The sequence below is a fragment of the Solanum pennellii genome, chromosome 12, assembly GCF_001406875.1.
Source record: "Solanum pennellii chromosome 12, SPENNV200".
Classification (NCBI taxonomy): Eukaryota; Viridiplantae; Streptophyta; class Magnoliopsida; order Solanales; family Solanaceae; genus Solanum; species Solanum pennellii.
The window spans coordinates 62,137,283-62,145,201 of NC_028648.1; positions in this window are offsets into that span (position 1 = coordinate 62,137,283).

A 7,919-nucleotide genomic window follows, 5' to 3' on the forward strand; every position below is an offset into this window, starting at 1 on the left:
TATATATATATATAGCTCATAAAACAGTGAAAACAACTTAGTTTGTTAAAGGAAATGCAATAACAAACTAAACTTTACTTATATAAGAAGTAATATCGCCTTAGTGGGAGTTACTCTAACTGACAACCATCACTATGAGCCTAATGGATAATACAACGTCTTACCTCACGTTGCAATAGAACCATCGTACACCTTGCCATCGGTATAGGACTTTACTCAACTTAGAGGATCCACTATCTCTCCTTACGTTATCATCTAAAAAGTATGACACGTAAATTCCTAAGTTGGCTACATGGTTTACATGGAGACTTGAGTTAATATGAACTCTCATCTAGACATCGACATCGGTGCTCAGTACTACTCCCTGTACTTTAGCTCATACTTTTAATAAAACTTCCTTCCTTTGGGTTGAGATAATTTAATGAACCCATTAGCTTTAAAAAAGCTCCTTTTAGAAATCAATGTTCCCCTTTTAGTTCAAAACTATTTTGAAAATTCCAGTTCCCCTCTTTACTCAAATGTGAAACATCAGTAAAACTCTAGGGAATACATAGTTCGCTTATCTCTTTTGAGATATGAACTCAACTCTTGTTGTTTACTTAACTTGAAACTTTAACTCTTAGGGAACACTTAGTTCCCTTATAGCTTTTTGAGATATGAACTCAAACTCTTTACTTGACTTTGGACTTTAAGTCTTTAAAGCAAAATGAAAACATTTGTGAAAGACTTTAGAGAACTTATAACTTTACTTTTACTTGCTTCTTAAGTTCTAGACTTGGCTCTTAACTTCTTTGACTTTGATCTTAACATTCAATGACTTTAATTATGAATTCAAGGATCATGATATTATGTTTATGGATGATTTCATAATGTTTAGATGTACCTTAGAGTGTGGGAAACAACTATGAATGAGGGGTATATCACTTAGGAACTAGTAAGAAAAGATAGGGAAAAAATGGGGTCTCCAGGTGGTCCTGGCTCTCGTAGAGGAACGAAATGCCCCAGCCTGAGGGTGATTTGGAAGGCGCGGCGTGCTAGATACTGATTGACAGACTCCGTCCTAAGGGGCTTTGGAGGCGCAGCGCCCCAGCATCCCCCCAACAGGTTTTCCGACCTTTTTCTTCGTTTTTCATCTCTAAACCTTCCCAAACTCCCATGGATCCCACCCCAAACACTTAGGATCTAATTAACTTATTACCCAATGATTTAGACCCGAAAACAGTCCTAAAGATCCCACATACCTTGTTAGGGATCACCCTCGACGAAAATCTACGAAGCTTAACTTAGTGTTCTTGCGTCTTCTTCTTCGTTATCCTCTTTTATCATTGCTTTCAAAACCCTAGTCTATTTTATAAGTGCATAAACTTAATGGGATCAGTTTATATCCCCAACATATTACTAGAAAACAAAATAGTTAATTGACTTAAAGAAAAGACCAAAACACCCTTACCAAATCCGGTTTTTGAACTTTTCCTACTTAATAGCCCATCTTCTAAAGGTCATATCTAACTTATACAACCTTGGAAATTCGCAAACTTTACGTGGTTGAAAATATATTCTAACGATCTTTTCATCCATATAAAGAACTCACCCAAATTCTTCCTGAGCTGGAAGATATAGTCGTTTGAAATGGCCGAAACTCACTTTTAAAATCTGGATTTTTTTTCCAGAATTCCTTACTTACTTCAAAATTTGATTTTTTTTGTTTTTCTTAGCTTAACCTTCGTTTATTAGAATCCGGGATGTGAAAATATCTTCCCCTTGGGAACATTCATCCTCAAATGAGAATTCCTTCTCTAAGCTAAGGATAGTAATATCATTTCAGCACTCAACCACAAAAGCAAAGTAATAACATGTTTATGCATAATATTATAAAGTACTAAGAAGAAAGTCTAGTACCTTTAACTCAATTCTCTCCGGATTCGAAGAGATGTGGATATTCCTTCTTTATATCCTCAGCTTCCCAAGTTACTCTTTCATTAAATTGGTTCCTCCAAAGGACCTTGACCGAAGCAACTTCCGTTGTCTCAACTTACGCACCTCATAATCCAAAATCTGAACCGAAACTTCTTAATAGAACATGTTATCCTTAGTCCCAACATTCTCTATTGGTATTATCAATGAAGGATCAACCAGACACTTCTGCAACATAGAAATATGGAACACTGGATGAACCGCTTCTAACTCTTGGGGTAGCTCCAACTCATAAGACACATTGACCACTCTCTTGGAGATTTTATAAGGTCCAACATACCGGGGACTAAGTTTTCCTTTCTTACCAAACCTCATCACTCCTTTCATAGGTGAACCTTAAGATACACCCAATCATCTACCTCAAGCTCTAATTACCTTCTTCTAACATCTGTGTAGGACTTTTGGCGACTTTGTGCAGTCTTCAACCTTTTTTTGAATGACTTTCACATTTTCAATAGCTTTGGTGAACTAAATTTGGTCCTATCAACCCTGCTTCGCCAACTTTGAACCACCCAATAGGAGATCTCCATCTTCTCCCATTAAGAGATTCATATAGAGCCATTTGGATGCTTAAATGCTAACTGTTGTTTTAGGCGAACTCAATGAGAGGTAGGTGATCATCCCAATTTCCTTTGAAGTCAATCACACAAGCTCTCAACATATCCTCCAAGGTCTGGATAGTACATTCTTCTTGTCCATCCGTGTGAGGAGGAAAAGAAGTGCTCAAATTTACCTTGGAACCCAAACCTTTCTAGAAAGATTTACATAATTGTTCGTTAAGTTGCGCACCTCTATCTTAAATAATAGAGAGTGGAACTAGATGAAGTCTTACCACTTCTTGGAGGTACAACTTTGCATAATCTTTGGCCGAATAAGTAGTCTTTACCGGCAAGAAATGGGCTGACTTTGTCATTCTGTTGACAATCACCAAAATGGAATCATGTTTCCTTCGCGATCTTCGCAAGCCTATGATGAAGTCCATATTAATACTATTACCACTTTCATTCCGGAGGCTCTATATTTTGAGCTAACTCCAGGTATTTCATGTTGTACCTTGACATGCTGACAATTTGAACACTTGGAAATAAATTCAACAATGTCTTTCCTCATGTCTTCCCAACAATATACCTCTCAGAAATCACGGTACATTTTTGTGGAACCCGGATGAATGGAACATCTGGAGCTATGAGCTTCCTCCAATATCCTCTCTTCAAGACCATCAACCTTAGTTATAGATAATCTGCTTTCATATTTCAGGACACCATCTCCCCTTTCTTCGAAAGCCAATACTCTTGGATATGGACACTTGCCTTCAAATCAAGCAAAATAGGGTCTTGGTATTGCTTCTCTTTCATCACTGACATCAATAAACCCGACTCCCAGACGTGCAAGTCTGTGCAAATCTTTTGCTAACTCCCTCTTTTCTTCTTCAACATGGGAAGTACTTCCCATGGACAACTTGCTAAAGTCATATCAATTACATTATATTTACCTTGGTGGTAAAGAATACTCATGTCATAATGCTTGAGTAATTACAACCACCTTCTCTTTCTGAGGTTGAGCTCGTTATTAGTGAACACAAATATGAGGTTGTTGTGATTAAAGTGAATATATCCATATGAACACCATATATATGATGCCATATCTTCAATGCAAACACTATTGCAGCCAATTCTAAGTCATGAGTTGGATAATTCGTCTCATGAACTTTCAACTACCTGGAAGCATAGGCTATGACCTTGCCATTCTACATTAAAACACAACCCAAGCCAACTCTTGATGCATCGAAATATACCACAAAGCCTTGAGTACCATCTGCTTAGATCAAAATAAGAGCGGTAGTCAATCTCCTTTTCAACTCCTGCAAGCTTTTTTCACAAGCTTCAGACCATTGAAATTTGACTGTCTTCTAAGTTAACTTGGCCAAAGGAGGAGAGATAGATGAGAATCCTTCAACAAATCTCCCATAATATCCAGCGAAACCTAAGAAACTCCTTATATATGTCGGAGATGTGGGTCTAGGCCAACTCTACATTTCTTCTATCTTCTGAGTGTCAACTTTAATACCTTCACCAGAAATAATGTGGCCTAAGAACGCCACAAACTTATGCCGAAACTCGCACATGGTGAACTTGGCATACAACTTCTTATCTCTCAAAGTCTAAAGAACAACCCTTAGGTGACTAGCATGATCCCATTTTCTCCTTGAATTAAATAAGTATCTGATCAATGAAAATGATGACAAAAATATCCAAAGAAGGTTTTTGAAGACTCTATTTATGAGGTACATGAATACTACATGTATGTTAGTCAAACCAAAGGACATAGCCAGAAATTCATAATGCCCATATGTTGTTATAAAAGTTGTCTTGGGAATATCACGATCCATAACCTTCAACTGATGATTGCTTGATCTAAGGTGAATCTTGGAAAAGAAAGAAGCAACTTGAAGTTGACCAAAAAGATCATCTATCCTTGGAAGAGGATATTTATTCTTGATGGTCACCTTATTTAACTATCGGTAATCTATACATATCCTAAGGGACCCATCCTTCTTCCTAAAAAACAAGACCAGAGCGCCCCAAGGTGAGACATTTGATCGAATGAAACCTTTATCTAATAGATCTTTCAAATGCTCCCTTAGTTCTTTTAACTCAGCTGGTGCCACTCTGTATAGCGTATTAAAGATAAGACGAGTATCTGGGGTGACATTTATGATGAATTCTATCTCTCTTCAGGAGGGACTCTGGGTAAATCATCACGAAAGACTTCTGGGAACTCACTGACTATAGGAACTGACTAAAGGGAAGGTACCTCAATATTTGAGTCATTAACTCGGACTAAGTTATAGATAAATCCCTTAGAAACTAACTTCCTCGCCTTAAGGTACGAAATGAAGCGACCCTTAGACACTGTTGAACTACTAGGCCACTCTATGACTAACTCATTAGGACTCTTAAATTTGACAGCTAGGGTTCAACAATCTATTGATGCATAACAGGCATAGAACCAGTTCGTACCTAGAATGACATCAAAATACACCATGTCTAACTTTATAAATCAGCCATGGTATTCTTGTGATTGATGAAACCAAACAAATTTTGGTAGACTCTTTCCGCTAGAATAGACTTCCCAATAGGTGTAGAAACACAAAAAGGTTCACAAAGCTATCCAGGGAGAATATCAAACTGATTTGCAACATAAGGAGTTACAAAGGATAACCTTGCTCCTGGGTATAAGAAATCATAAACATCAAAAGTAAAGACTTTAATCATACATGTGACAACATCTGGAGAGTTCTCTTGCTCTTTGCGGCTAGTGATAGCATAGAGGTGATTCGCCCCTCCGCTGATACCAGAATCAGTTACTCTGGGTGCAGCCCTGTTAGGCGGAGCAACTGATGAAGATTGGGCTCTGTTGCCCAAATTTTCACCACCTTGCTGATTATTAGGGCATTCTGTCATGGAGTGGTCCTCTTGATCACACTTGAAACACCTGTTTGTCCAACATGACATTTTCCAGGGTGGATTCCAACACACCTACCGCAAGCAGAACTTCTACCACCTCTTTGTGCCATACTACCATGATATTGGGTCGGTCTATCCTTGAAGTGTTGTGAATTGTGACTGCTATACTCACCTCAGTTTCTGGGTGAAGGTGCACTAGCAGATGATGGTTCATGCCCCTTTGATTTCTTGAATCGTGGTCGGCTCGAACCTCCTTTCTGTTGACTAGTCTCATTCCCAGACTTCTCCTTCTTGTTTCGATAATCTTCTCTATCCTTCACCTTCTCTTCTTCAATTTGTTGAACGTATACCAATAGCCTTAATATATACATGTCACCTATCAACATCGCATCCCTACTTCGTTGCTTGAAGAACAACCCAACCCTGCAACAAATAGACTAATTCTGCTCCTCATGTCTTTCACCATCTCCGGAGCATAGCGAGATAGCTTGGTTAACATTAACCTGTATTCAGAACACTCATGGAGTCCTGTTTCAGAGTAAGGAATTCCCTCACCTTCACTTCCTTCAGTTCACGAGCAAAGAACCTCTCCAAGAAGGCTTCCTCGAAACAAGACCAACATGGATGTGGTGCATCCTCAGCCCTACCACACGTCCATTGGTCAAACCATGATCTGGTAACACCTTTAAGTTGGTATGCAGCCAATTCAACCCTCTCAACATCAACCACATGCATTACCTCATACACCTTCTTCAGCTCCTCTATGAAGTTCTCCGGATCTTTGGTAGTTTTTGATCCGGTGAAACTAGGGGGATTCATCCTAAGGAATTCACAAATTCTCAAAGTATTATCCCTTTCTTGTCGAGCTCCTCTTTGCTGCTCGACTTGGTTGGTCACAACCAGACTTAACATGCGGATAGCTTCCCGAAATTTAGCATTGGTAACTTCTCCCTGAGGTTGTAGCTCTGGTGAATTTGGAACCTCTTGTTCCTCAACATTCCTTCGTGGACGACCTCTGACTATCCTTCTTTGAGGCATGATGATCTGAAAAAACGTGTAAGCACAAATTAGAGAGAGACTTTTAGAGATAAACTCTTTGCACGAAATAAGATGAAAGAAATCATTCCTAAATGTCCCAGCCTCATAATCATAGATGTGGCGCGCTTCACATCAATAATTAAGACTCTAAAGACACTACTTCGTAGAATCCCTAGGAATCTTGAACTTTGTGCTCTAATACCAAGTTTGTCACGCCCTGAGCCTACAACCTGGGCAGGACCGGCGCTCCAAGACCATTGTTGGCCCTCAAGCGAACGCCTGGCCTAGCTACCTAAATCAGCGGATTAAAAACCTCAACTTTGACACGAGTAAAAACATAATAAAAGAGAAATATTTCATGTCATAACTTTGGCCAAAATGACACTTGAGTCTTAATATCTGAAAACAACTCCAAACTTAAAATACTATAGTCTACAAAGCCTCTAAACTGTCTAGAGAGGGATGTCGGAGCAGACCCCACAACATCCTAAAAGCTAAGCTAAAGCAGAAATAAAAAACAAGGATGTCCTCCAGAATGCAAGGAGGATCACAACAACTCTGAAGCTCAATTTGGAATCAACAAAGTGTTGTGTGCTGATCTTGATTATCTGCGTCTGCATCATGAAACGATGCAGGCCAACTGACACCAGTACATTAAATGTACGAGTATGTGAGTTGGAGAGCTAAAAAACGACTTAAGCTTTAGGGTATTAGATGAATTTACGTTGTCTCTTCTTAACTTAAGAGTATACTTAACTCAAATGATATACTTAACTTAGTTCGTCAAGGAAAATGGAATAACAAACTCAACTTTACTTATATAAGAAAGTAATATCGCCTCTATGGGAGTTTCTCTAACCGACAACCATCACTATGAGCCTAATTGATGATACAACGTCTTACCTCACGTTGCAAGGGACCATCCTACACCTTGACATCGGTATAGGACCTTACACAACTTAGTGGATCCACTAGCTCTCCTTACGTGATCATCTAAAAAGTATGACACTTCAAATCCCATGTTAGATAAATTGTTTACATGGAAACTTGAGTTAATATTGACTCTCATCTCCACTTTGATTCTCAATACTTCTCCCAAAAAATGAACTTTTGCTCATACTTTTAATAAAACTTCCTTCCTTTGAGTTGAGATAATTTACTAAACCCATTAGCTTTAAAAAAAGCTCCTTTTGGAAATCAATGTTCCCCTTTTAGTTCAAAACTCTTTTGGAACTTATAGTTCCCCTCTTTGATCAAATGTGAAACATTATTAAAACTCTAGGGAATACTTAGTTCCCTTATATATTTTGATAAATGAACTCAACTCTTGCTCTTTACTTTACTTGAAACTTTAACTCTTAGGGAATACTTAGTTCCCTTACAATTTTTTGACATATGAACTCAACTCTTCACTTGACTTTGGACTTTAAGTCTTTAAAA